Consider the following 10,569-nt stretch of genomic DNA (forward strand, 5'->3'; position numbering starts at 1 on the left):
AGCTCAGGTACCACTTCATCCGAACTATTTTGGAGGAGGGTCAGTTATGACTTGAGAAGATTCACACAAGTGAGAATCCTACCAATATGTTCACGAAGGCAGTTCCACAGGAGAAGCTGATTTCTTCATCAGTTTCTGTTGGTCTTCTTGATTGATAATTGTGGAATTTGTACTAGTCGAGTCCTACTGTTTTATCCAGCAGATGTTGCATGTATAGTGGTGTCATGTAGTATCAGTCTCCAATTGGGAGATTGTTGAAATGTGGTGACTGATCAGCAAAGTACTGTACACTCAACACGTATCCTTGCCGGGGTCTAGGAAATTTTTTTTTGGGTATTTTTTTTATGAAAACCGACATTTTAATAAAACCCTAAAAAGGTCAACTTTGTTGTTGCCCTAAAAACACATGTTATAAGCGGTTGGGATGCTTAAGGCATTGTAATGTTGATGTACTATTTTTCTAGATAATAAGAAAGATTGGATGGCTGTATATGGTGGACGTAACCCATTTTGGGTGAACCATGTTAAATCTCTGTGTTATCTGTGTCCTATTTTATTTCTTTATCTTTTGTATTTAAATCTGCATATAATTGTTAGTTCATATTTGTTTGAGATCTGCTTGAAACTCTAACAGTGGAATCAATAGGTATAGGTCTATCTTCTTTAATGCTAATAAACATAACTTCATATCCTTCTGATTACACCTTCATCAGCAGCATAATAATAGTTCTTCTGATTTCTAAACTTCTGGTTAGACTTGTAAGGCTTATCATACTTCTCATGCTTGTCATATCTATCAATCCTATCATTCTTATCAAACTTTTCATACTTAGCCATTCTCTCCAGGCATCTAGAAGCAAAATGTCATATCTTATTACAATAGAAACATTTCAAAGGCAACTTTCCATCATACTTACCGACACCTTTAGGCAATCTCCAAGCAATCAATGCTTCAATTTCACCTAGCTCTCTTTCTTTCTCTTCCATCTCCTTTCTCTCTCTCTCTCTCTCTCTCTCATATCTAGATATTTTGCACTCATTAGGATCATATTTTTGCTTACTAGATACAGATGCAGATGCTCTAAATGTTGTCTCAGTTTTTCCATGTGATTCTCCAAATTCACTTAGCTCAAATGCAGCAAGATTTCCAGCCAACACATCTCTTGCCACTGTAGTAACACTTTGGATCTCATCAATAGAAACAACCTCATGTTTATAAGGAGGCAAAGATCTCAACACCTTAGCAAAAATCTCATATTCCTTAATGGTTCCACCAACATATCTGATATCTAGGACAAGGTCATTCACCTTAGCCATGAAAGAGTGTATGTTCTCACTGTCTCCCATCTTCAATATCTCATACTTTCCTTTCAAAATCTGCAACTTAGAAACCTTCAATTGTTTAACACCTTCATATAGGATCTTCAGCTTCTCTCAGATCTCATGTGTGGTCTGAAGTCCCATCACATTTGTCATCTCATTTGTCATCTCAAAATTATTCAGGGCACTAAGCAATGCTCCCTTCACTCTAATATTGTGTTCAGCTTCCTTGATCTCATCAGGAGTAGACGGTCCTTTCTGAGGAACAATATAGGTATTCTTTTTAATCTTCCAATAATCTTCACCAAGACATTTCAAGTGCACTTCCATCTGGTTCTTCCATATAGTATAATTGCTTCCATCAAAATTTGGATTGTCCTTCTTAAATAGAATACCTTGAGCTGCCATCCTGGATCTTCCCAAGGCATTAAGCTTCTACCGAAGGATCTAGCTCTGATACCAATTGATAGTAGCAATCAAGAAAGAAGACTGAGAGGGAGGGGGTGAATCAGTCTTCACCAGAATAACAAACTTAAACACCAAAAATAGATTTAATAAACTACAACAATAAGATAGATAGGAAAATTGTAAGCATAACACACAACACCAAGATTTTGACATGGAAAACCCATTTAAGGGAAAAACCATGGTGGGAACCTACCCACCGTAAGATGATACTCTGTAGTAGTATGTGAAAATATTACAATGGGGAATGCACATGCATTCAGGCACACTACCTATAGCTCATTGCTCAAATATAATGACCCGAAAGGCTACAACCCTCAAGGAAGTCTCACTGACTTACAATATGATTCAGACTACAATCCGGAAGAAATGAACTGAAAGAATAGTATCTCCAAATGCTTGATTAAATTTTTGGTTAAACATAGATGTCTGCTCTGCAACACCAATCTCTCCTCAAACTCAACATTGAAAAATAAATCACTTGTTCGTACATACACTTCTCTTTGATAATGTAGACACAACAACGACACACAAACTACATGAATATATCACCTATATATACATTTCATCAACCTTTATAACAAGGTTGGCTAAACCCTAACCCTCAATTCACAATTACAAAATTGCACCACACGATACAAAGATTGACCACCAGACCAAATGTTGATACAATGATTTACAAAATCCACCGAAAATCATGCCAAGATCAACCGCAACATGCTACACTACCAAAAATACTAAATAACACACAAATCAATACTGGTTGGTGAAAACCACCAAAAAATTGCACAATGAACAATGCGGTTCACTAAAGAAAATATGACATGACTAGGAAATACTAGCAAGCACATTAGAATCATCAGGAACAACTACACCAACACCACTTATCAAATCTTCATCGATCAAGATCTGAAAGCTCAAGAACACAACCAACCGACAACTGTCACGAAGAAGAATAACTTGTAGAGAACCAAATCATGAACCATCTATATTTAAGATACACAAGACCATCTCAGACAATATCCCAAAATATCAGCACAATATCTGATCACACTAGAATATACCAGAGGATATACCAAACTCAGCAAAACAGGGATCAACAATGCAACAACAACAAAACTGGATCATAAGATCTTCCCAATTAACAATCACCAGATCAATACATAGGAATATGTTGACATCAATGACAACAACATATCCTAGTAGCAACAATGACCAACAATATCCAAACACATCCACTTTCTTAAGCGCCACTTAGAAAAGAAAGATTATACGTTCCATAGCATTCACAAATGCTCCATTGATCATATTCAATGTAATTCCTAAATTTGCATAGGTTTGTTGTACTAAATTATAATCATATAGAAATTTATTTATTTATTATATTGATTGGCTATATCAATAAGGATACCCACATATTAATAACCATGTAGGAAATCTCAAACATAAAGTGGACGATAATAGTAGTTGTTGGGGATATCCTTCTCATAATTTAAGGAAATAATTAGAAGTAGTTGAGAAAGGTAAATATTATTAGTCATGCCCACAAATATATCCATATGAGTACGTGTAAAGAACTTTTCAGCCATACAATGATAATTTCCTAATAACCCAAATAGAGAAATCTATGCAAACAAATTGTAGCATCCTTAGTTGTACTCCCTTACAATTTAGTCCATATTCCCCCCCCGCCTTAGTGTTTGTCTCTCAATGCTTAATTGAGACCATACTATGCTTACATCATGCAAATATGGTCTTGCTTTCACTTCATACACCACATGGTCCCCTTGTCCCAACCCTAAAATGGGGTAGGACCAGGGCGTGGCCCCTTGGTTCTCATTGGGACCAAGGCGCCATTCCTTGGTCCTCCTTATTTGGGCCCCATTTTGAACCCTTTAGGCATTTTCAAATTTGAGCGAGAAACCTAACCCTGTGTCAGCCTATGTCATAAAATTAACATGTTTTCGATGGGCAAGTATATAAGGAAGTTTTCCCCTCTCATTTGGATATACAGATACAAGGGTACAAGGGAGAAATTATAATCATCAAGCATTCAAGTGTTCAAGCATTGAAGTATTCTTCATCAACCATCTCTAGAGGTCTTCAAGGCTACATTCTTCATTCATCAATTATGGAGCAACATTACATCTTTCATATGCAAGCATGTGTGTGTGATTAGGGTTTTGTCATGTTCATGCCATTTCATACAACATATGTGATTACATTCAAGAAGCAAAGCATCATTATTAGTCATTACAGATTTGAGGTATATCTTTCCATTATTTATTTCAGTATTTGCAATATTTCAATCAAGGTTAATTCCAAAACTGAGGTTTGACTTAGGCAAACCCCTATTCCCAACCAATTTCCCTTTCTTTTTATGTGTAGGAAACAGATACGGACCTACGATCTTTAGAATCGACATTATTCACAAAGACGAATCTTCCTCCTTTGGTGTGCAAAAAGTTTAGAGGACTAGGGCGAATTTCACTATAGTCTTGACATTTTAGGAGCTCTTTCAGGGATCAAGTCCAAATCTACTTATATTTATTAGATCTAGGTGCATGCCTCAATTCGACAACTGTAGCTCATTGTTTTTACGTTTTTACCTTCATTTTCATCATTTTACCCTAATTTCAGCAATTAAACTCACAAAAGAGGGTAAACAAATCTACCCCTTGAATCCAATCACTATTTTTAGTCCTTGCCTCTATTGGTTTGTGAATAAATCTATTGGATTCAACCCTCTTTTGAATGTAGTAGTCCCTAAGTAAAATATTAGCGGTTTTCATGCTTCTTGTAGTGGAAACACTAATATTTTTTTCACCATTACACAAGTATTCATAATCCATATAAAAAAGAATACACAACATACTATAAAAGATGACACAAGATATATAAAAGATGACACAAGATATACCCTAATAAAACCCTCAAAGAGACAAAAACCTATCCTCTAAATGAATCCATATCTCATGTATTAATCAAGAATAAAAATATTATAACATATTTTCAGTGTCTCCATGAACACTTCTAAAAGACAATCTCTCTACAACCACTCCATGTGAACATGCATGTAATCACACATCCCATACCATGATTTAAAACCTCACAAAATGCAAACAAGATATTCTCTCAACCTTTGAGCCAAATTATCCAAGTAGACGATACTAGAAAACTACCCATGTGCTTGCTTTTATAGAATCAAGCTCATACATAACCACCAAGTGATATTACATAAAACCATGTGACTAATACCAAAAGATTAGAAAACCATTAACCTCTCATTTAATATTGGTACTAAATTTTCCCTATATTAAATATTTTTCCTATGTGAAGCCCTAAATTAAATATTTATCACAATGCTACATACAAGACGTAAAGTGACCCTAAGAATGTTAACCCCATGTGATGGACATGTATTCCTAGGTCCCCTAGGTGCATCACAAATAATAATAAACTAAATATTATAACATTATGAAAGGTTTACAACACATCCTTTCCTAACAATGTGGAAAGAGGAACCAACATGTTTTGTGTCCATAGAATCTCCACCCATATTTGTATTTGTCATATAATTAGTAGGATACTCAAGTATCTATTAATAAATTCAATATTTTTATATTTCATATATGGGGAAAAAATATTAATATAAATGTATCAATTTTGATTTAAGGGAGAAATACAATTATTACACTATTGATATTGTTAGAATTGGCTATGAAGGTAGCTACCCAAGATCTAGAGGCCTCATGGAAACCATGATATCAAGAGAGAATAACGAGACAAGATTAAACTATATTCCTATCAATGATGCAATACAAATGGATCAACTAGATGATTATTACATATGAGACCCCTTGGTTATATATCCAAGGTGAGAACATAGGAGTGCATAAGATTATGACAAGTTTTGTAATCTTATCACACAAGACACAAAAGTTAAAGGCTATCATCTCACTTAAAGTGGAAAAGTGATAGTGTGATAACACTAGTAAAGGTGGAAAAGTGCAACCATGAAATATGGATATGATAATGTGATAAAATGATAAGTCCATTTAAAGTGGAAATTCTCCAATAAATCTTATTTAATTACTTATGTAAGCTTAAGTGATGTTTAATTAGGATCTAGGTGAGAAATAAGCAAGGTAAAATACCTTAATTACACCAAGAACCCCCCTTAAGTGCAACTTAGGGAGAATGCACACAAAAGCCAACTATGTAAGATGGGTCCCAACTACTAGGGAATGTTAGGTATCCATGAATAAATGTAATGCAATCTATCACAAACAAAGAAAGGGAGAAAAACTAGTGGGAAAAAACTCCCCCCAAAAGAGATATGAAGACACAAAAGAAATCTTAAAGAATAATGATAAGGACAAAACACCATGTGAGGAAAAAGTTAAGAGAGAAGAAGGGAGATGAAGTACTCCCCCCTTCAATGTAGAATATGCACCAATGGTAGGTGTTCCAAGATGGATGTAGAAGCTACTCCATGATCACTGAATAATGTTTCTCCCCTTAAGAAGAAACAAAACCAAAGGCGTATGTATGAAGTCTCCCCAATTTGAAAAAGAAGATGTAGGAAGAAATCTCAAAATGTATGGAGTCTTTGAAAGCTTCTCAAGTGTCTCCATGTCTTGATGCTAAAAGTTTCCCCTTCCAAATCAGGTGTACTAGGTGACACTATTGAAAAAAATAAAACAATATCTAGTGAAGATGAATGTAGAATATGATCCAAAGACTCAAGTGTCTCCTCTAAAGATAAAGAAACCTCCTCCAAATGTTGTACAATACAAGTGTCCACAATCACATCAAGCTTGAAAGAATGATCATGTAGAGAATGAACAAGAGGGTTAGAGTGCTCTCTCGTAGCAACTGAAGAAGGATCATACCCATCAAAGATAAGATAAATATTATCAATTATGTCTCCCAAATCTATAATGTAGGACTCCACAAACAAACTTACAATGTCTATCAAGTAATCATCCCAAATAACTATAGCTGAAAGAAAATGTATATTCTGCTACATTGAATCATAAGAAGCCAAAAATATAGCAACACAAGCATCATCATGAGCAATAGTAGATGTGATATTTATAAGAGGAGATGGAATGCAACTTTCAAGTATTAGATCACATGTGAGAACACCCAAGTTCAAGTAACCAAAGTTTTCCTCAATATCAAAATCCACACTAAAAGTGTGATCATCATCAGAAGAATAAAAGTCATCAATATGAACAAAGTCTAAAAAGGAGTACAACTAATCCACCACCCCAATAAAAATTATATCTCTATTATCCAAGTCTCTAATGATAATTGAATCAAGAGTCAACTCCACAATCTTCCTTTTTGCACCATGAGTGATTGGATAGATGGAAAGAAGATTGTTTCTCAAGTGAGGTAAACTCAACACATTATTAAAGGTTCCATCCACAATATCAATAGATACCTTCTCAATTAAATTCATATAAGTATGGTTTCCTATTAAAATTGGAGGCATGTTGCAAGGCTTAAATGAAGAGAACATAGACTATGAAGATACCATATGATGAGAAGCTCTTGAATCTAGAAGCCATCTCCATGAATCATGACCTATAGTAGCACAAAGAGATTGTACTTTACTTATCCCAAAAGTGTGACTCTTTTCCTTATCAAATTTTGTTTCTTTGGAAGAAGAAGCTGAAGTAGACATTCTAAAAGGAAAACTAATTATGTTATTGTCAAGAAGATGCTTCAATTCATTAATATCCTTCTTGTAACAATAGTTTTCTTCATGTCCCAACTTCTTTCAATATGTAAAAGTAATATTTTCCTTCTTAGATGACCCCCCCTTAGGAAGGGATGTAGAATCTCTTTGTTGAGGAGAGGATGATTATGCTCTACCCTTTTGTGGCTTTGGCTTTGATTGCTTCTTCTTCTTGTTGGAACCTTTCTCATGATTAGCCACCAAAGCATGTGACTTGGATGACTCAAGAATAACCATTGTGTTAAAATTTTCTTGTTCAAGCATCAAGATATCAATGAATGAATCAAATGATGGTGTAGTATAGTGATGTAGGAGCACCGGTCTACTTCTTACCGGTTGGGTAGTTTTCAGTGGAATTGCTTGAGAGTGTGGCATTTCTTCATGTTTGAGTGTTTAACATTGTGGTTTTGGGTTTATTCCCTTGTGTTTGTGGTATTTATCATGTTCGAGTTTCATAGTATTTGGCTTTATTTCCGGTGAGATGTGGATTCCGGTATTGTCCTAGTTGATGTGTTCTTACCAGTTAGCCTGGTTGTATGTTGAGCGAAGATGATTTCGGGTTGCGGTTGATCTCCATGACTTGCAGATCATTGGAGATGTTTCTTTGGACCTTGGCCAGTATTCCTGGAGGTTTGTGCATCATTTTATGATTTGGAGATTGTTCTTAGTGATTTGAGCCAACATGTTACCGTTGAACATTTCATGGACCGGTTGGTCTTTGGGCTGACTTGATTGAGTTGAAATTATTTGCAGATGGTATAAATGGAAGCTTGTGAATCATTTGAAGGAGAGAAGTTAAAAGATTGAAGACAGAGCTTTGAGATTGAGTGAAGATGTAGAACCAACGATATTCTGATCTGGTAGGATTGAGGTTGGAAGGCTGAAGTCTGGATTAGGGCTGAACCGACAGACTATTTCCGGAAGCCGATTTGATGTGTAGATGATCTGCGGATCTTGTAATTGCATTATAAGCATTGTTTGCATCCTGGATTACAATATAAGATGTGGCATGTATAATTCTTAAAGTTGTAATAAGATTCATTCACATTGTTTACCGGTTATGTGTTTTATGTTGTTACCAGTTGTTCTTCCTGCTATTTCTAGCACCTTGTTACCGGTTACTGGTATGCTTTGCATGGTTTATGTTTTAAGCTGCAAGGTTGGGCTTCCCTTCATTGAATCTCCCTACCTTGATTGAGTCAAATGGTTCGTAAACCTGTTATTGGATAGAGTGTTATTTATGCACCGGTTGGTTGGAGAGAAGATTGAGGCAACTTGTGGACTTGTTCAGATCACCGAATGTGAGCTAGAGCAAGGTTTGGAAGTAGACTGCTGATCCTAGGGCTTGACCTTGAGGCAGTTAGTGGGTGGAGACTTGAACAAACCGTCGATTGAGGTAAACTATAGTTTGGACCAGTAGATTGTCGTGGAGAGGCAATCGGAAGTTGTGGTTAGATCACTGAATGACCTGAGGCAGTTGCAAGTACCTATTGACCGATCGCCGAACCAGATCAAGTGATGGGACTCACTTTTCAATTAACCCCAAGAGTCTGATGCAGGAGCACCGATTGGGCAGTTTTCAGTGGAATTTATTAAGAACGTGGCATTTCTCCATGTTTGAGTGTTTAGCATTTTGGTTTTGGCTTTATTCCCTTGTGTTCATGGTCTTTATCATGTTCGATTTTCATAGAATTTGGCTTTGTTTCTGGTGAGATGTGGATTCTGGTATTGTCCCAGTTGATGTGTTCTTACCGGTTAGCCTGGCTGTATGTTGAGCGAAGATGATTTCGGGTTGCGATTGATCTTTGTGACTTGTGGATCGTTGGAGATGTTGCTTTGGGCCTTGTTCGGTATTCCTAGAGGTCTACACATAGTTTTATGATATGGAGATTGTTCTTAGTGATTTGAGCTAACATGTTACCATTTTACATTTCATGAACCAGTTGGTCTTTGGGCCGACTTGATTGAGTAGTAATTATTTGCAGATGGTATATATGGAAGCTTGTGAATCATTTGAAGGAGACAAGTTAGAAGATTGAAGACAGAGCTTTGAGATTGAGCAAAGATGTAGAACCGACAAGATTCTGATCCGGTAGGACTGAAGCCAGAAGGCTGAGGTTTGGATTAGGATAGAACTGACAGACTGTTATCGGAGGCCGACTTGACATGTAGATGATATGTGGATCTTGTAATTTTATTGTAAGCATTGTTTGTATCCTGGACTGCGATCCAACATGTGGCATGTATAATTCTTCAAATTATAATAATATTCATTCACATTGTTTATCTATTATGTGTTCTGTGTTGTTACCAGTTGTTCTTCCTACTATTTTTGGCACCTTGTTACTAGTTACCGGTATGCTTTGCATGGTTTATGTTTTAAGCTACAAGGTTGGGTTGTCCTTCATTGGATCTCCCTGCCTTAACTGCATCATATAGGCACTCTCCATTGTCAATTGATGATTGTAGAAAATAAAAACAAAAGATGCATACTTTGAAGGAAGCTTGTCCAACAAATTGAAGACCAATTGTGTATCCTTCTTATCAATGCTAGAACTTGAGTTGTGCTATTAGATCATTTTCTCTAGTGACATAGTCTTGGATTGTATCAAAATCCTTAGGATCTAAATTTAGGGGATCACTTTCAATTGTGTATCCTCTAATCTCATCAACTTGTCCATACAATTGAGCAAGTTTATCCCAAGCTTCCTTGATTGTCTTACACTTTTCAATGTGAAAGATAAGATTAGGAGATATATATTTTCTTGACACTCCAAGAAATAAAGAAATTTTGATGAGCCATTCTATTTTTATATTAGCATCAACATTGGGATCTAAGGGTTCTAAAATTGTCCCATCAGTATAATGACTTAAACCTTTTTCCATTAGTTTACTCGATGCATTAATTTTCCAAGTTGAATAATTATGTGGAGTTAAAAGAGGAAATTTAGGAGAACCCATGACTAAAAATAAAAAGAGCACCAAAGATAGAGAGAGGCACAAGAACACAAGAAACCCCCCTGAATTTACTTGAT

This window comes from Cryptomeria japonica, chromosome 6, assembly GCF_030272615.1.
Source record: "Cryptomeria japonica chromosome 6, Sugi_1.0, whole genome shotgun sequence".
NCBI classification, from domain to species: domain Eukaryota; kingdom Viridiplantae; phylum Streptophyta; class Pinopsida; order Cupressales; family Cupressaceae; genus Cryptomeria; species Cryptomeria japonica.